Source organism: Coturnix japonica, chromosome 2, assembly GCF_054131305.1.
Source record: "Coturnix japonica strain WE chromosome 2, WE-NBRP24, whole genome shotgun sequence".
Classification (NCBI taxonomy): domain Eukaryota; kingdom Metazoa; phylum Chordata; class Aves; order Galliformes; family Phasianidae; genus Coturnix; species Coturnix japonica.
In genome coordinates, this window is record NC_140664.1 from 79,432,829 (window position 1) to 79,454,137 (window position 21,309).

General features: G+C 36.2%; 1 long non-coding RNA gene across 4 annotated transcripts; it reads right to left on the reverse strand.

The window, feature by feature from the left end:
• Positions 1–12,870: 12,870 nt before the first annotated feature.
• LOC146762000 (uncharacterized) lies at positions 12,871–20,398 on the reverse strand. Of its 4 annotated transcripts, XR_014942807.1 has the most exons (4): positions 19,082–20,398; positions 18,727–18,826; positions 16,505–16,611; positions 12,871–13,653 (listed from the first exon to the last, which is right to left on the reverse strand). It is a non-coding gene; the product is annotated as an uncharacterized LOC146762000 (long non-coding RNA). The 4 variants fall into 4 exon arrangements; XR_014942804.1 differs by lacking the exon at positions 16,505–16,611; XR_014942805.1 differs by lacking the exons at positions 16,505–16,611; positions 18,727–18,826.
• Between the last annotated feature and the right edge of the window lie 911 nt (positions 20,399–21,309).

Consider the following 21,309-nt stretch of genomic DNA (forward strand, 5'->3'; position numbering starts at 1 on the left):
AGAGTTGAAAGAGGCTGTAATGAGGAAAACCCAAAGTATCAAAAGGGCCTTTATGTCACTCAGAAAGATGTTGAAGGAATTGGGACTACAGGTAGTTTTTAACTCTGTCCTCCCTGTTGGAGTTTACGGTTGGTGCCACACTCGAGGCTTTAGGTTCTTTGATTTTGGATGCAGCTTTGAGAGACTGGACATCGGGTGGGACACAAAAGCTCAGACTGGGCAAAACTTCTCTGGGCAGCAAGCTGGCTGGGCTTCCTAGCAAAGCTTTCAGCAAGATTCAGTGAGGGAAGAGAATGTAATTCTGAGTGACAGAGAAAGGCCAGGGAAAATTTGTCACTACCAAACAGCCGGGAAAAACCTCAGAACTGTTCTGAAAGAATTAAGGAGGGCCACTCGAAGAAGACAGTGAAGCTGATACCCCAGCTTGTTTAGGTCAGAGAAGATAAGAAGAATGAAGACCTCACTGCTACTTTTTACTGTTAGAAACAAATTTTTACAGTTAGACACATTTTTAAAATAAATGGAGATTTATTTTAAATATAAGGAAGAAATTATTTACTGATTGGCACTTGCACGGGCTGCCCAGAGAAGATGTGGACACCCCATCCCTGAAGGTGTTTAAGGTTGAATGGGGCTGTGGGCAGCCTGATCTACTGGGTGGCAGTGCTGCCCATTGCAGGGGGGTGAGACTGGTTGGGCTTTAAGGTCCCTTCCAAAGCAACCCATTCTGTGTTTTTACAATATATGTACACACAACACAACTATCTTACTTAATCAAAAAAAGTTATTTTTGTTAATTAAGAATTTTAGTTACAACCTCTTTTTCTCCTTCTTTTTTATGATGTTTGTAAAGATTTTGCTTTTGTTTTTCATTGGTTTTAGATATATATATATAGCTTTTGTGCTTGGTATCTTGCCACTACTCATTGTTTCATTAAAGTTATGAAAAAAAAATTTAGAAATGATGGCTAAGAAAATAAAGATACAACTGTCTGTAGTACAGTTCTGTCACCAATGCCTTGCTGGGAAAATATTCCTAATAATATTGCATTTTCTGATTGGATTAATCTATCTGGTAAGCTACATCAATCCCTATTTATCTTCAGCCTTTGAAGATTGTGGAGAACTCTCGTAACACCACCAGAAAAATAAAATAAAATAAAATAAAATAAAATAAAATAAAATAAAATAAAATAAAATAAAATAATATAAAATAAAATTTTAAAAATTCTATCATTTTCCCCAAAGTAACTTTGATCAAAATGAGTTTCTGTTTACTCTATGTTGTCTTATTTCACTTTACTTTTTTTTTTTTTTGCTTTATTAACAATTATTTTTATAGACTTTGCTTTAAATCCACAACAAAATGTCTTTTTAGCTTGAATTTCAACAATAAAATAACAGAAACTTTAAAATATTATTACAATTTACCTGAGGTAACAATAGCTTCTTTGATATCATTAGTCAAGGATGGATTTTTTCCCAAAAGTGATGTTCTAAGAGCTAGTACGGTCAAAGTAGAAATCACTTGATAAAATGCTTCTGCTATGCCTAATTAACAGTCCTACAGATATCTACTGTATCAGAAGGTCCCTCAGTGCTTTGGAGGGCTCTTCAGACACCTGTCATCTTTATAGATGAAACATACAACACTGATACACACAACCTCCAAAAAATAGGTCATTAATGTTGCAGTATTTAATTTGTTAACATCAACAAGCTATCCCCTGAGCTGTGTTCCTAATTCACCCCAGAGCCTGCATTTCCAGATCTAGCATCTTGAAACTGTCATTTCCAGCTTGTGACAGGTGCAAAAGGGAATTTCTCTCTTCTGCCAAGATCTGCTACGGCTGGCCCAGCCACTCAGGTGTCCTCCTGAGCTAGAAGGAAGAGCATGGGGACAATCTTGTCTCACCCAACTTCACCAAGTTTCTGATCTCAAGTCTTTAACGAATAGCTGCTACATTTTTTGCACACACTTCTTAAAACTTCTAAATATTCTTCTCTGCCAAGTGACACACTACGTCACTAAGCATTTTCTATCCTCTGGCTATTGTAATGTCTGCAAAATGTTCTGCATCCTACCTGGTCTAAACACTCCGATAATTATTTCAGAGCTCTCATTTCTGTACTTTTTCTGGTAGATGGCTGCTAGCTCTTTGAGACCTAGTAGGAGCCATTATGAAAGCTTAACTGTGCATCCTTAGTAACCTAAAAATTCTTTCTGCTTCAGTACATACACATTGGTTTCTACTCAAATCAGCAGCATGCTCAAAATCTTAGTAGCCATTCTTCAACATACTTCTTCAGTCTTCTTCTAGCACAGAACACAAAACTGTTTAAAAAAATACTTTACTCACCTTATTATCTAAGCTTTCTTTTCACAGAAGTCAAACAAAAGAGCAAAGCTACATTTGAGATCCAACTAAATCAAAATGCTGCCACTACACACACAGTTGAGTGTTCTGTCTTCACCTGCTTTCCAGAGGCACTTGGCATTTTTATTAAAAAGCATTTTATTAAAAACGAACCCAGCCACAGTCCATAGGGCAGTCAAGATCAGACCACAGATGAATTTTACATATACCCCAAGTGTTAGAATAGCTCCCATGTATTCAAATAGTATCATTTTGAAGAAGATACCACAAAACATTTTTATCACTTGTTCATGTAATTACACAATTCATTATTCTATAATGATACCAATAAAAGGTACAGAAAATTATAGAATAATTTTAAGCCAGAAAAGTAGTGGAGCTTTTGGTTTTTTTTTTTCCTTCTTTGACCTAATAAATCAATATTTTCTGGTACTTTTTGTATATCTGTGACAGTGGTTGAAATCAAAGTGTTAATTCCATTTTCATCTATATCCAAAAATAATCTGTGCACTGTGCTGAAATACACATATTTTATGAATCAGTATAAAACTTATAAGAATACAATTAAAAAAAAATCGTCACATTCAACTGCTGATATTACAGCTTTCTCTTGAGGCAGGCCTAAGTCTAGGTCTCACTCACCTGAGAACTTCTGAGGAATTATTTATATGTCATTTGTGGCTGAAGTCTCCTGTGTTGTTTACATTATTGTAAATGTTGCTAAATGATCCTGTAAAACTATACTGGAATGTGCTCCAAAAGTAATGCCTCCTGTTTTATTATGTCACAATATCAGAGGCTGGTGTTGATTGTATAGCAGTAAAGGCTGAACCTTCCTACCAGTGTTCTCTTACAAGTTGTTGATATGTGACAAAAGACAACAGAGGAGCAGTCAGACAGAATGGCATCTGTCATGAAAGTTTGTATGAAGCAAAGGAATGTAATGGAATTCCTCCATCTGGAAAAAAACACACCCACTGACATTCATCAATGCTTGCTTTGTTTATAGAGAACAAACACTGGATGTGAGCACAGTGAGCTGATGGGTGTTGTATTTTAGCAGGGGTAAAAGCAATATGAAAGGGATGCAATATGGACTGTCATGTACAGCTGTCACACTGCAAATTGAAGAGTGTCTTGATCAGCTCATCCATGTGAATCAGTAGATTACAATCAAGGATCTATGTACAGAGCTGAATATCAGCTTAAATGCATTAGAAAAAGTGGTGACACAGGAATATTGCAAAATTTATGCCAGGTCAGTCCCATAAAATCTCACACAGGAAGAGAAAGAACACCATATGCAAATTTGCTAGGAACTACTGAACCAAAATGAGACTGAAGGTGGCAGGTTTCTCAATCACATAATTACTGGTGATGAAACATAGTGTCACAACTACAAGCAGGAATCAAAATGGCTGCGCATGGAGTGGTGACATGTGAATTCACGAATAAAGAAAATTTCAAGCCTTAGTGAGTGATGTGCACAGTCCTCAGGGATAGGAAAGCAGTGACCCTTCTGGATTTCCTAGAACCCGGACAAACATAGACTAGGCTGAAGACTTAAACAATTATAGTCAAGCTGGAGAAGAAGACAACTTTTCTCTTGCAACATGGTAACACCAGGCCCCATATCAGTTTGAAGTCTGGACTGTTTTGCCAGTCTTGGCCTGTCAGTCCTACAACTGTATAGTCCAGATTTAGCATTTTCTGGCTTTCATTTGCTTAGGCCAGTGAAAGATGAACAGCATGGGAAACACATCCTAGCAACAACATCATCATAGCAGCTGTGAAGTGACAAAATAGCATTTTATAGCTGAAAATTTTCTCCGCCAAATGGTGTTATTGTATTCTTTGTATCTGTTGTAGTTTCCATGGAAATAAATAGGAGGCATTATTTTCAGAACAACTTGCCTAATATTGTATAGGTGCTGGGTAAAATAATATACTACACTGTAGATCTATTCTAACTCCTTTTCAGCTAAATAAATATCAGTGGGGGTATTCAGGCTCAGAAGTAATTGCATTGAATATGCTATCATGAAACAGTATAAGTTTCATCTTAGCATGACTAGAGGACAATATATAGCCGTGATGTCTCTGGAGATCAAAGATAAAATAGAAATCAGAACTAAGAGATAATTTGACCCATACATCCTCCATGTTCCATGGAAGAAATAAGCTGTAGCTTTCATCCTCCCATATCTAAAACAAACAAACAAAAAACAAAAAAAAAAAAAAAACCAAAAAAAAACCTGTTATTTGAAAGCCATCAGAATCTTCCTCCTTTGTGTTCAAGGCAATACAATCCCATAAATTTTCCCATGAAGTGTTCATTAAGGGTCCTTATCGAAACTTGCATAGAGCGTGTAAAACATTTCAGAATCGTTCTGTATGAAGAACACTTTATAAAAGACTAATATTATTTCTTTAAAGAGATGTTTAAAAGTTGTTTTGCTTTTTTTTTTTCAGCTTGGTCACTTTAGATGCATTTACTGGACTAAAGTAGTTTCAAAAGGAAGGAGAATCATATAACATTAGTCATAGTTTGACTATAGTTTGCTCGTAAAATTAACATTTGAATGACATTTTCCACATGCAGTACTAATTGGGAAACTGAAACAGCAAATATGCACACATTTCAAGATATAGGATTATTTTTTTGTTGTTGTTGTTCATTAAATTAAGCATACAGAGAAATTTTAGAAGTAGCAGGCCTTTATATTTGAGGGATAAAGGTCTGCAATGAACAATTTAGAAAATGCACTTTGTATTTTACAGCAAATTATATACTTTTATTATTACTAATCACAGAATCACAGAATTGCCATGTTACACTGAGCTTCATGTTATTACCAAATTATTTTTAGTTCAACTGTTGAAAGAAAAAGGCTTGGGTTGAAATGGATCTTGAAGACCATCTGGTTCCAATCCCCAAACTATGGGCAGGACTGCCAACCACTAGATCAGATTGCTCAGGGCCTTGAATGTCTTCAGGGATGGGACATCCACAGATTCTTTGAGCAGCCTGTTCTAGTGCGTCACTGTCCTTGTATTTATTTCCTATATCTAATTTAAATCTCCCCTCTTTACTTTGAATCTTTCTCCCTTGTCCTGTCATAACTCTCCTTGATAGAGTGCTCCTCCCCATATTTCCTGTAACTTCTAGAAGGCTGCTAAACAGTCTCCTTGGAGGCTTCACTGAACGTAATGCCTGTTATTTAATTCAGTGGAAACTATAACATCTACAAAGAGCACAATAACGATACTTGATAGAGCACATTCTCAGCATTAAATTACTATTTTTCAGTGCAATCACCACCGTTACCTAAGCTTTTCTGCCAATCGTGTACAAGAGCCTTTATGCTGCACTCATAAAAATCTGCACTTGTGGAGGAAACCCATTGTTCCACAGATGGTATGACGACATCATTGTTGAAATACATCACATTTTTTTTCCACATGGAGGAATTCTATTGCACACTTTTGCTTCAAATGAACTTGCATGTCAGACTGCCCCTTTTTTTTGTCAGATTTTGTCAGACTGCCCCTTTGCACAGCAGCAAAATGTAATGGAATGCTGTATCTACTGCTATACCACCAACAGTGCTCTCCAGGGCTCAGTGCTGGGTCCAATTTTGTTCAACATCTTCATAAGTGACCTAGATGATGATACAATAGTAGGAGGAGTGGCTGACACACCAGGACAGACCTGGACAGACTGGAGAGTTAGGCAGAGAGGAACCTGATGAAGTTAAACAAGAGCAAGTGTAGAGTTTTGCACCTGCAGAGGAAAAAACACATGCATCAGTACAGGTTAGGGACTGACTTGCTGGAAAGGAGTTCTGTGAAGAAGGATCTGGGTGTTCAGGTGGACAACAGGTTGGCCATGAACCAGCAGTGTGCCCTTGAGTTCTAGTAAGCCAATGGTATTCTGGGGTTCATTAAATGAGTGTGGCCAGCAGGGTGAGAGAGGTTATCCTCACATTCTTCTCTGTCCTAGTGAGGTCACATGTGGTATACTGTGTCCAGTTTTGGGATCCTCAGTTCAAAAAATACGGGAATCTCCTAGAAAGAGTTCAGCAGAGCACATCCCTATATTCTTAGGCCATATCCCTATAATCTTCCTAAGATGTATGCTCATACCTTCACCATTTATGCATTTTTGTGTTTCAGTTTGGCTAAGAGGTCCTGAACCATCCATGCTGGTCTTATGTCTTCCTTGTCCAATTTCTTGCTTGTTAGGATTGGGAGCTCCTATACCCTACAGATCACATATTTAAATATCTTTCACATCTTTTCTATTCCTTTACCCCTGAGTACTACTTCCCACAGAGTCTCATAAACAGCTGAAAATTTGTCTTCAGGTTCAGAGTTCTGACTTTACTTTTTACTTAGCCTACATTCATCATTATCATGAATTCTGCTAATGAATGATGCCTATCCCAGGCCATCTCCAGTCTTCACCTCTCCAATAAATCCCTCTAATTTGGTGAGCAAAAGGTCCAGTAATGCATCTCCTCTGGTTGGGTTTTCTATTACACTTCAGTCAGGCTGTTGATCCTGTCATGTTTTTAAGTACTTAAAAGGTATTTGGAAGGTATTATATACATTACAGTAATTCTGAGTGCTTCTTGAGATTTTTTTCTGACACGTAGGGGACTATATACTGATCATTTCTATTAGTTCTGGGAAGACACTTTGTGAGGTAGCATGCAGTGAACTTTCAAATACTTGACTTGACTTGACTTGACTGACACCATTTAGTGGACGCTGACTGCCACGTAGCCTTTTAACACCTTGTCATTCTGCAGTAGCAATAAAATATTCAGAAATATTGCAAACGCTTTTTATTGCTTAAACATTCAATGATGCCAAAAGTACCTTTGCCTTGTTCATGCCATACACTTCTAAGACAAGTGTGACACTTGAATCATGCTTAAATCCACTCTAAAGCCATAAAAGTTGAAGAAAAGCATGCTGGGTTTTTCAAGATTGTCAATCCTTCAGCTGCATCTGCTTGTCAGTATTTCTCTTTTTCACATTTGTCCTTTGTCATAAAATACGTTGGCATTTATTATATTTACTCAGTATCACAAGGGCCCATTTTTAAGAATTACATATTCATTAGGAAACAGACAAGAAAACAGTGTTCAGGAAAAGTATAACAAAGTCTTATTTCCAAAATATTTTTCAGTTTTACTATCTCTAACTCATATCATTACCTTTGCAGATTTTTGCAATTGCCTGATATTTATATTCTGTACGCTGAATCCTTTGAAGTACTAGTTATTCAATTTGTGTGTCAGGTAGTGTTTGGTGCCTTGCAAAGTTATCTTTCTATTCATCGTTTCAAGGGATAATCCTACAAATACAATCCTAGGTCTTTCAGCACAGCCAATATCCAGCCAATATCTTCATACCTTTGGCTTAGCAGCTGTGTTCCCCTCCTCATCCCTAACACCCTTCACTGAAGCAGTACCAATCAGTACTTACAATAGCAGTACTATCACCTTGATTAAAGTCTTCCTTGACATTGGTACTCATATATATGTCCAGCAAATAAAGTTTGGACAAAGTTTTGTAGTTTGGGAAAAGTGCAGTAGAAAGAGTGCTGTAAGAAGGCAAGCTGCAGTGACAAGGAGCAGTATGAACAATAATTTTAGTTACACAGGTGAGGAGAAAATACTTCAAGTAACATAACCTCTCTCATCCTTATCCAACTCACTCAAACTGCAAATCAGGCTATGTCTCCAACAGCAGGCTGGAGTGACAGATAGCTTTTGTGGTTTTTTTTTTTTGTTTGTTTGTTTGTTTTTTTCCTTTCTAATATGCTGTTTATGTGTAGATTAAATAATTTCATTAGGTAAATCTCTGGCTGCACTATGAAAAGACTATGGAAAGATTTGACGAATCCAGGCAAGATAGTTTTAATCATTGTATGAATAATTTTATTTTATTAATTTCTGCTTTTCTTGTAATTTGTGTCATTTTAAGTATATACTAAGAATATAAAACCAACTGACTGAATACATAAAATGACCAATTTCTTGAGTAATTAATGCAGTTCCATAAATTCCACTTCTATTAATTTGAAATAAATATTTCATCAAACTGACTGTAATTAAGTATCTTTTTAAGTGGTCCTAAGTTTTTACATCAAAGGTCATTTTTAAGTAAGGAAAGATTTTTTAGACAAAACGTGCTGTAGCAGCCCAGAGACTAATATATTTTTACTGTATTATTCAAAATCAGCCTAGGTAAGCTTATGTCCTTTCTAGAAAAGTAGTTTTACTTAGAAACTTTAAATATCAGTGTGGTTTTCATCATAATGAATCCTTGGATATACAAGGATGTCAAAAGTTTTACCATAATGATAACTGAATAGCTGTTTGAGACAGTTGCAAGGCATTGCTGCTTTCTGTACTGCTATGTTATGAGTTCCAGCAATTCGAATGGTTTATTTTCTTTTTGTGAGAATGATCACTGCTGAAATGGGGATAGGAGAAGTTCCAGCATGATATCTGCCTACTGTGTATATAAACTGCTAAGAAAACTCATTCATCAGCAGATGTGACTTTTGACTCTTCCCCCCAGCAAACAACCAACTCTGAATAAAAGGTAACAAAGCCCTGCAGACTACTATACAGAACAGAAAGACTTAATAGCATCTCTGCAGACTCTTAAAACCAAGGAAGTGTGAGGAGTGATTTAGAAGCAAAGTATCTAAAGAAAACAGAAAATACCTGAACTATCAGCTTACCAGCAGTCAGTGAGCCTGTAAGTATTAGACCTGTGAGGGAAGAGACCTACACTTACCTGCAGATATGTAATTTGAAATGCTTGTTTTGGGGTACTTTGTCACATTGATGGCATTTTCAGTAACATTACCTTGTTTATTATCCCTTGTGACAAGAAGCAGCATAGCAGAAGAGGATGAGGTTTCAGCAACCTAATTCAGCATGTTTAGAGTTCAGAAAAACAAAATAAAACCTCTATTTTTATGATGATGATTTATTTATTTATAGCTGTGGTTTTGAATATAGCTGTCTGGGAAAATATGTTCTGTGCTGACTTTGCATTTTGTATTTGTACTTTAATTTGGATATTGCTACATTTAAAGAAAACCTGTAAAATATGTTTATGAATGTGCCCATTTTGCTTGTGTATCAGGTGCAGGTAGCAGGCAGCATCCCTGGGACTGCAATTCCAGCCAGTACCAATAGCCCCACTTCAGGGCCTGGCTGGGACCAGCAGATATATATGGGCTATATATGTAAATTTATTACATAAAATAAATAATTTTTAAATGAATTGTCTTCATATTTATTTATTTATTTATTCAACTAGGTTACTTATTAACAAAAATCAATAAAACTGCTTGTTTTACTCACAAAATAGAGCCCTTAAGGTCTCCAGAAAATATCTCTAAATTCATTTTGTGATACTCGTTGATTTTAAGTTTAGTTTAACAATGAATTAAAACAAGTTACTAGGAAGAATACTAAGTTATGAACATTCAGGAAGGTATGTTTGTCTGAAAAGAAGACGTGATAGTGGCATAGATCTGTACGTATTCCACTGGGCAGATTCATTAACATCTGTTCTTGCAGTCTGCCTTTCCCTGTTTGCCTTTCCATTTTTTCCCCTGTACTGAAGTCTTCTCTTATGCACTATTTCTTCAAAAGTGACAGATCAAGTAGATAAAATGCAGTTTTTGTAGCATGTAGAGAAGACACAATGATGTGCATAGAAATCCTCAGTCTGAAAGAATAAAGCTCCATTTGATAGAGTCCTTCAGGAATGGTGAGCTGCATAATGCATTTGCTAAGAAACTGGATTGTTGCCCATGATCAAAATAAATATATTAATTGCAATTTTTATTAAAGAAAAACAAACCTTCATTACCACCACAAAAGAAAACAAATAAGCAAACAAAAAGTCTCCACACACTACAGGAGAAGGTATTCTGTAGCTCCCTGAATGCTTTAAGTAGGATATGGATATATTCAGCATCCCTTTTTTCAGTGCTCTTACCTGGCTGAAAAAAAATATGGTAATTTTTTAGTTGTGCCTGAGTAAGATAGTCAGCCCTACACTACTGCAAAAATGTAATAATAGTTCAAGTTGAATAGAATTCAACATTTATAAATCCTGTAGTATAGCCCCTTAATATTTTTAGTGTGTCAGTGGATGCTGTTTTGTTTATTTGTTTGTAAGTTGAAGCCTTGTTGTAATATGTTAATATTGGAACAATGACAAATGATGCTTGCAGCAGCTTCTATCCTCAGTAGTTGTACTGAGCTACTGAGTTTATTCTGATAATTTCAGGTCTTTGTCCTAGGTTTCACAACCTAGTCCAGCAAAATAGCCATATGCTTGATGGTGAGCATCTTCTAAGTCTTACTGATTTAAAGTTAAAATATTAAACTATGAAAGCTGTAGCAAGCAGAAGAATGGCTTAGATAACACTATCTAAAATGTTGGTTGTTTGCCCATGTTACTGAATTCAGACCAGTGTTTTAAAACATTTCATTCAGGAGCCTGTGAGCCACAGCTTGGATACTCACGATACTTCATCTATCAAGATTACCAAGATGAACTGGAGTTGCTTGTACAAGCCAAAAGAACTCTATTCAGACTTATTAAAAAAAGGAACAGTGCATAAACGAGTGCTTTACTGAGAGTTTACTGAGACAAGACTGACATTAAAAACAAACAAACAAACAAAAAAAAAAAAAACCACAGGACTTCAGTGCTGAAAATAGAGAAATTCCACAGTGTCCACCAGCAAATCTCAAGGCATGAGTTGGTTCTTACAAGCAAACACCATTCTATCACCATAGTCACAATTTAATTATTGTAGCTTGTTAGTACAAGAGAACTCAAGGAATGGCACATGGAAAATATTCAAATCATATATGTACCACTGTTGTGCTGTAGCTCTGTACCTGGTAATGATACCGCTTGAAGAAATAAAAGCTTCTGCAACTTTCATTTCATCTCGGTCCTCTCAACACTTTCTTTGCTTTGACTATTACACATCTGTGGGACTGTTTTGGTAAAATGGCTGGGGATGTATTCTCATTGCAAATATCTAGGTAACTTACAGAAAAAAAATAATGTGTTCTCGGAATACCTTGGTAGTACCATTTTTAATTCTAATTCTAGGAGCTTTTAAGAATTGAATAGTGAGCAGCTGAGCCAGCATACTTCTTGCAAACACAATGTCTTCTGTCAGAACTACACTACTATGTGCTACAGAATCAGCGCATGGTATTTTGCAGAGTGCACTTTGGCATCAACTATGACAGGTACCTGTACTCCTAGCAACATTTGGAATAGAAGCTTCTGTTGGCAAAAGTCCCTTTCCTTGTACTGCTGAATAACAGTCACAGCCAGAAAAGGTAATGTAGACCTGGCCTCAGATACCAGCATTTAAGCAGAGCAACATATACTGTATTGTGAAAGAAATAAAAAATAAAATAAAATTTAAAAAAAAAGCCAAATAAATTAGTCAGATATTTAATCCCCAATATAATATGCAATTATGAGGTTAGATGAGTGAGGGAGAGAGAAGGAATTGGTAAAAAGAAGAAACTTCTAGCTTTAAATCTGCCACTGTCATATCACAAAAACAAGAAATATTTCTTATGGTATAAGAAACTGGCCAGTATGTGTCGGTGATTAATTTAAAAAGCTTTTAGTTGTTCCATAGCAAGAACATAGGTAATAATTCTACCTAGTATTGGACTCTGTTGTGTTAGAACAAGGTACTCCAGAGAAGATATGAAAAGCCGTGCCATGAATACACAGCCTACCGATGACAGAAGCTACATCCTCATCGTTTCACTCATATATAACACTTGCAACTGAATAACACCTCCAGTTTATATAAATACTCAGAAGTCTGTTGTGCTACCAGTATCAACAAAGTGGTTGTAGTAGCTGTTCTTTTAGTATCCACTCAAATGTAGCTGTAATATAAACTTTCCACTGAAATGAAGGGAGGGATCTTGAAGAAATGAGATTACTGACTCACGTGTTTATCTCCTAGAAATCAAGAAGGTCAAAGACAGATTAATATTTAATATCCAAATTAAATGTCATGAGCATAAATATGTAAACACTCTTAATGTAAGTTTTGCTTTTCATCTCTGGTTGTAGTATAAGTATTGATGTAGGCTTAACACCATTTATAATTATTTTCTAAATCATCACTGAAAATAATACTTCTAATTTGTGATGGAGAGGGAAGGAAAGCAAAAAATCAAGTTTTTCCATTCTTTCACTAGCAATTTTAAAAATCTCAGCCAACATAAACAAATGGGTACTTTAGATAATACTGGAATTCTTAAAAGACCTGCTTTTGCACCTTGGGACCTTGGGAATATGGATGGTTTCTTAGAAATAAATTCCTAATTCATAAAAAGAAGTGTATTGAATGTACAGAAAATTAAAATAAAATAAAATAAAATAAAATAAGTTTAAAAAAAAAAGATAAAAAAGATAAATAGGCCAGTAGATATATTTTGCATTTAATAGTTACATGAATATCAGCAAGAGATCCTCTTTGCCTGAAAACAATACTGAAGCTACAGATCTGCTTAAACAGACATAAAACGCAGCTCCATTGATTGAAAATTGCTGATAAGGTCTGATTTCATCTCTACGTTACTTTGTTGCATCGGGAAGACAGAAAGCTTTCATGACCAGAATAATATATTCACACTCCACATACGATCATTTCTGCATATGTGTGTGGTGTGTATGGTCAAACTGATCACGATAGGTAGACAAGGCAGGTAAAACCTTTAATGTGTAGGAACAAGCAGAACTGAGACAAGCTAATGTAACTTATCCAAATGCAGGGCACCTAACACAGTTTTCTGCTCTGGATGTAAAACCGATTAAATATAAGTGGTAGTTAAATGCTAGAATATTTGACCAAACTCTGTTTAGGTCTGTGCAAGCAAAGAAAGAAAAATACTATTTTCTTCATCTCAAAACTACTTTGTTATTTTCCTTTTTGTGAAAATACATCTACTTTAGCATACACAAATATCACAAAATTTTAAAGGGTAACAATAAATAAAAGCACTGGAACAGGCTGCCCAGGGGGGTTGTGGAGTTTCCTTCGCTGGAGACATTCAAGACCAGCCTGTGCGACCTGATGTAGGGAACCTGCTTTGTCAGGGGAGTTGGACTCGGTGATCTCTGGAGGTCCCTTCCAACCCCTGCAATTCTGAGATTCTGTGATTCTGTGATAGTACAACTGTGAAAATACATATTTTCAATTAGCAACCAAATTAATAATCAAAACAGTATATATGAGCATCCTTAGCTCTGCTAGTCCCATTAATGTAAACTACTGTTTTTTCAGATAAGTAATTATTGGCTCTGTTGTGAAATCAGTGACATACAGTGAATTAGAAGCAGAGGACAGAGACAAAATACTGTTCTCAGATATGAGGGAAATATATTCAGTTATGCCATACTGATATCAAAATCATTAGAAATAAAATCTTAACTCCATATCACTTGAACAGGCTGCCAAAAATCCTGTGAAACCTTGGTTTATTCAAAATTGATTTAACTTTCAGAGGTATTCCAGCATTTACTCTATAGACAAAATTATAACATTCTCTGGTAGGATTGGTTTAAGCAGTCAGGAAACACCAGCTGACAAATGAGAGATTTCAACATTACTTTCATTAAGATTTGTGACTTGTTTATCTGTTTAATATAGCCTAATAACTTTGCTCCAGAAATATCTCCTGATTGTGTGGAACAGACAAGCAACAGACACTAGGGCTTATGTTATACTGACATTTTCAAGTTAGAACAGCAGGCAATCAGAATCCATCATAACTACCTAGACTTTCCTAGCCAGAAATAATAATAATAATAATAATAATAATAATAATAATAATAATAATAATAATAATAATAATAAAAAACAAGTTCACATTTCCACCTGGATTTCTATAGTAATATGGAAATATAATTGAAATCAATTTTCAAGCACTCCAGCCTGTTGTGCTGTTTTAAAATTTAAATGTGAAGTTTTACTCTGTAACTTTTCTATGCAACAGCTAGTTCAGTTATCTTAAGGGTTGAACTGCTAGGAGGGTGATTAAACATGAAAAGTTAATAGAGCAAAAAACAAGTGACCTAGGACAACAGAGATGTCTTAGGTAGATTTTAGTTATAGGTAAATGTTTGTAAAATGACATTTTCTGTATGTTTGAAGGAGGAAGATTCCTTCTGGGGTGTGTTCTGGGGAAACAGGCAATTTTACTTGGTAGTAATTGGTTCCACCCTTCCTATTGGTAAGTAATGATACCATTTTGCTAAAAACTGAGGTTCCTACATCAGAAAGAAGCAGCTTAGAGGGACATGAGAGGGAGATTCCACTGAGAAGCATTCCTGTACAACTACCTGGGGCCCTGGGCTCTGGCAACTGTCCACCTTAGCCAAGGGTATCATGCTGAACAGGAAAAGCACTGAAGCAAGAAAATGTACATGGCATTTATCACTATGAATTCTGCATGTACAGGCTTTCTTTGTTGTGTATTCCCTGAGTGACTGGCTTCCTCTAGTGTAAGAGAAGCAAAGTAGGAATAAGCCAATGGCACCAAAACTGTTTAGGCTATAAGACTGTTACTTTTCTTAAAAAGCATTGGAGATACATTCTCTTTGTCAAATATATCTTTGGTCAGAGTCCAGAGAATCCTGAGGCAAATGCCGACACTTCCCACAAGTCTGATTCAGGAGAATCTGTCATGTGAATATGCACAGAGGGACCTTTGTCATAACAAGCGGGTCATTGAAAACTATTGTGAATATGCATGGTCTGACATGAATATTTGGAGGTACATGTGATAGTAATCAACTAGAAGTAACAAATTCCTATTATATTTATATTTCACTGAAAGACTAGTCTATGTGCATTTGATATTTGAAAATGAAAACTGTCAAAAGCTCTGCTAAAAGCAGAGAAAGTTAGAGGAGAAACAAAAGTGATTCAGAGACAGGGAAAAGGATGCTACCAGGAGAAGCTGTAGTATATAATTTCTCGTAGTTCTTCAAACAATGTTAAACGCTAGATTGCATCCTACATGTACCCGGTTTCTGAAGAAACACATTTGCTTCTAATGGCCTCACTTTAATGAGAAATTATGCTAGGCTACCTAGGAAACAGTATGAGCATCAGGTATAAAATCAGAATACTTACAAAACTTTAATTCCTAGCATTTTAGAATGTTTCTATCAGCTAAAATATTTTGGTTGTGGCAACACCAGGAACAAATAAGTGAATGCCACATTAAAAGACTACATTGCAGTTTTACATTTTGTTCGAGCCAAATTTTCTGCATCTGGGAGATCAACCAATTACTGTAAAATGACAAAATGTCATCACAGGTGCAGAAAATTTTCTACCTTTTTATTGGAACGTGGTACAGAAAATTGGATTCAATTTAAATTGAAAAAATATATATATATAGCAATTCAATCATTTTACATATTGATCAACTGCTAGAGATGTTTCACGTTGTGTTGTGTGACAAGAGGGATGCACATGTCAGACTGAATGACTGATATGGAGGCTCCTGCAAGTCGGAGAGGGAAGGAAATGTGAATAAGGATACAAAATGAACTCATGTTCTCACTGGAAACTACATTCTTTCCCAGATGCTACACACTGCTCTCCCTCCATGTACTAGGTTTAATTTGTCAGTAGATCAATATGTGATGTCTGTAGTGGAAGAGAGAATATAAGTAAACTGGCAAGGTAATAGATGCAAACTCAGAAGCTACGCAGTATGAGGGAGACACAGATGTGTGCATTCTTCACAATGCTGACATTTTGACATACCTGAAAAAGGATTTCTCTTTTCTCTTTGTGATGCAATAACAGAACTTAGGAAGGCATAATGAGAAATAAATAAATAAATAAATAAATAAATAAATAAATAAATAAATCCTGTCCTATCTTCTATTTTCCCTGAATGTATTAACAGAACTGGTAATTGCACTGTGAATCAGACAGGTTTGGTGCAGATAACTGCTCTTTTATTATATTTAAGTTACTAGAGAGGTAAAAATATATTTATGTTAGAAACCTTGGCCATCCTTCTGGATTTTCCATCCCTATACAAGTGATCCAACATGTTATCCTGAAGAATGCTGGATCATCAAGAAGTTTAAACAGTGATCTGGAGCATCAGGCCTATGGAATATCAATTTAAAACAAAAGGATAATTGTCAGCACTTTGAGTACAAATTAAAATATATTTTTAGCCTTTACATATACGCAGAACTTTATAGTTCATAGCTCCTGGATTTTGGTGACCTTTCTAAGAGCAAAGAGATTTGTTCTTTAATGGTAAGCTTGGAATTTAAATGAAAAATGCTCATAAGAAATTCTTAATAATTCCCACCATCCGTTGGGAAAAAGAAAAGGTATCACTTTTCATCAGCAACTGAAACAGAAGATAAAGTATTTTTACATTGGAGTTTTTCTCCACTTGGAAGAACTGATTAGTAATGAAAGTGTGTACTGTAGAGTTGTTCTTTTTTTCTTTTCATTAAAATAGAATTTTGTCTAGGGGATTTTGAGAAAAACAAAATCAAACCCAAATCAACTGAGAAATTTCTGTAGATATAGCTCAAAAAACCTCTCTCTTATGATTAGGGAGATTGAGATTCACCCAGCTGGGCTCGGGTGAACCTAATGAGGTTCAACACAGCAAAGTTCAAGGTTTTGCACTTGGGCCGGAAGAACACCAGGCACCTGTACAGGCTGGGAGGAGTGGTCCTTGAGAGCAGCTCGGCAGAGAAAGACCCGGGGATCCTGATGGACAAAAGACTCAACATGAGTCAGCAGTGTGCTCTGGCAGCACGGAAAGCAAATGGGATCCTGGGCTCCATCAGGAGAGGGGTGGTCAGCAGGGATAGGGAGGTGATTGTCCCTCTCTACTCTGCTCTTGTGAGGCCTCATCTGGAGTACTGTGTCCAGGTATGGAGCCCTCAGTACAAAAAAAGACATGGAGATTTTGGAAAGGGTCCAGAGGAGGCCACAAAGATGATCAGGGGGCTGGAGCACCTCCCCTATGAGGACAGGCTGAGGGAGTTGGGTTTGTTCAGCCTAGAGAAGAGAAGGTTGCGGGGTGACCTCATTGCAGCCTTTCAATACCTGAAGGGAACTTACTCCCAGGAGGGGAGTAAACTCTTTGAAAGGGCTGACAATAGCAGGACACAGGGAAATGGTTTTAAGTTAAAAGAGGGAAGATTTAGGTTGGATGTTAGGGGGAAGTTCTTCACTAGGAGAGTGGTTAGGCCCTGGAACAGGCTGCCCAGGGAGTCTGTGGATGCCCCGTCCTTGGAGGTGTTCAAGACCAGGTTGGACGGGGCCCTGGGCAACCTGATCTAGTAAAGGTGTATGTTTGGAGGCCCTGCTAGGCAGGGGGGTTGGAACTACATGATCCTTGAGGTCCCTTCCAACCTGGGTCATTCTCTGATTCTGTGATTCTGTGATTCTGTGATTCTGTGATTGAGAGACGACTATTCATTATTAAATACTTAAGATGATGATTTTATCTTTGAAAACATTGAAGAAAATTTCCTGAAAGTGAAGGAGCATGGCTGGAATTTTTTTCTAGTTCTATCCATCTAAATTTCAAGTGTCTTTTTTTTTTTTTTTTTTTTTTCCCTTCAGCAGATGCCTGCTTTAATGGAGGTAAAAACAATCAGTTGATGGAAACTAGAAAACAAGGCCTCTGGACAAATGTAGAAGACTACTTTAAGATGAGCTCAATATCCTCTCTGGTGGTACTGAGTACATCTTCAATGACCTGCCTGGTTTCCTCCATCTAAATGTGTTATTGCTGGACTAAATTCCACCTAAAAAGTGTACTCATTGTACATGTACAGTGACAAATGCAGATCAGTGAAACTTTCTCGAAATTCCTGCCTGCCGGATGTTTGCAGGCACCATGCCCAGGTAAGAGGCAGAAAATGCTCAGCCATATACAATATCACTGAATTGTGTCTAGTTGACTTTGAATGTGGATGGAAATACATGTTTGCACCTTACAGAAACATACTTGTACTAAGCAGCTCTAGCCATGCTATCTAGTAATTCAGCACACATTTGAGATTTCACTGCTGGAGATTATATTACAGATTCAGTGTTTTTGTCTTCCTAATACCTTTGTCTTCCCAAGCAGCCATTATGTGTGATGAGCCCTGCTTTCCTGGAAATGGCTGAACATCTGTCTACCTATGGGAAGTAGTGAATTCATTCCTTATTTTCCTTTCCTTCTGTGCACAACTTTTTCTTTACCTGTTAAACAGTCTTTATCCAAATCCATAAGTGTTCTCACTTTCATCTTTCTGATTTTCTGCTCCACACTTTTGGACTCATTGAGAGAGTGGCTTAGCTGCTAACCAAGGTTAAATCACAGTAGTGGTTATAAAATATTATTTGTTGTACGTTATTCATTTAAACATATACACACACATACACACATCTGACCAGGTACTTATTGGTCACTGTATGAGATAATGACATATACAGATGACAAAAAATACAGAAGTTTATGAACATAGCCCTACTTGGAAACTGAATCCATGGAGCATATTGTTGCAAGATACATAGAATTTAAGTTTTAATGGTGATGTAAGGAAAGTATACTTACAGTTCTGGAGTAGCTGGATATCAAGGCTGCGGCTATATACACATGTGGCCAGAAAGCTACAAAAAAGCATCAGACATGGTTTTAAGGAACTTTCCAGGAACAGTCTGACAAAATGGTCTCTGATATAGAAGTGCATATAACCCAACAGTGGGTCACCTCCGCTGGTGCAGATTTTGAGGAGCCTGGCACATAGGCTTTTGTTCATTGCTGGTGAAAATGCATTACTAATGGTAGTGATTATGTTGAAAATAGTGTTTTGTAGCTGAGAATTTAGACTATCTAACAGTATTAATGTGCTCTTTGTATCTGTTGTAAAAATAGAAAGCATTGCTTTCAGAGTGGCCTAAGTACATCAAATATACAATCTGAATAACCAAAACAGAGATTCACCTGTGAAGACATGGTTTTGCAGAAGGCTGACCATCTTCTTCCTTCAAGGAAAATTCAAATCATTCACATAATTTATACTGGCTTATTGTGGAAGCCTTAATTTCCTTCTGAAATAAGTGTATGCTGTAGAACGAATTTATTTTGACTGCAGTTAACAAAGTCCATTTGTAAACTTACACATCTTGAAGTGTTTGTGTTGTATCTTCTTAAGTACCTTCTTCAATGAAATAATTAGGAAGAACAGAGAAGAAACATGATGGTTCTAGTTCCATTTATAGTTAAAAGATTCCATTTCTCATTCTGAAATTTGCCATTTATGTGTTTTAAGAGTCAACATTTATGTGGAAAAAGAAACTTGTGCCAATTTTTACTTGAATGAACAAAGATACATGTTCACAAATGCATCTTTTTATGTGCTACAAGATGTGTCTTGGAAATTTCACAAAAATTATGCCATCTGGTTATCCATTTGCTCATTATCTGCCATACAGCAAGGGGAAAAAATGTAGTTTGTTCGGCCTCACTAGATTCCAACTAAATCAAAAGTGCAATTTTTTTGATCTAGTATGGTGCGATAAGTCTGCTGGGATTCATTAAAGTAAAAATACCAAGTGCCACATTCCTAGAATATATTTCATCATCAAAGATGTTTCACTTAGATCTTTGAATATAATATGAAGATAAAAGATAAAGCCATTGTCACACACAATCCTTCTGACCAATACTTATAAAAACTGAAAGCAGTGAAACAAATGAAAATGCCTGTGAAATAATTGAAATACATAATAAATCCTATGTGCTGAACTGTCTAGCATGCTCTAACAGACTTATAAATTTTTATTTTAAGTCATTCCTGAAAGAGTGTTCATTATACAAAAAAATACAGAAAGTTTTCATCATTATTTTTATCAGTATCACAGAGCATTACACCTCCTACTATCCATGACTGATGGAAAGCATTTATTTGCAAAATGACAGATTAATTCCCCAGCAGATATATCTGGCCATATTCACCCCTTTTACAAAACAGGAAAACACAGAAAAATAATTTTAGGGTGGAGCCCTTAAAAGAATATGGAAAATATATTAATCATGACAGGCATTGATTACATTTGAAATTTGTGAAACTTTGATCTGCTTACAAATGTTATTTCACTTTCTATAAAGATTCTAGTTTGTTTCTTGCCGATATCTTAACAAATGGTGTGTTTATACCAACCATAGTTATGATTTTATTTACATAAAGTTTTTGTCAGTTCCTATTCTCAAATTATTCTTTGCTCACTGTGGTGCTATATTTCAGAAGGACCGCATTCTATTTAAAGTCATTGGTTTTAAGAGATCAAGCCTTTCTGTTTTTCCCTCCCACATCTCCAAAAGAAAATAAATTCAAGTGATACAGATTTGTCTCTGTGTCAGCAACTGAGGAAGAGAAGGAAAAATCAACTTGCTGCCATTTGAATTTATTTAAGCCACAGAAGATATATCCTTGCTTTTGAATTACAAACTGAACTCATCCCTTACATGCTTGAAGCAATATGTCTCCTTAAGAATAATTCAGACAGTTTCTCATGAAGAAATATGCTTCTACATTTTACAGAACCAGTGATAAAATAACATATCTTTTGTTTTTCATAGTTTGTCTCAAAATTTGTGGGAGTATTTTAATCTAAAATAAACAAACCAGCTCTGAAACAAACAAGAAAACAAAATTGTCCACAAGAAAAGCAACTGTTGAAGGTTACTGTAAAATATGTATTTTGCTTTTACTATTCTTCATGTAACATCATTCACAGGGTCAGAGCATTCATCCTGTTTTTGTGAGATTGGCTTTGTTC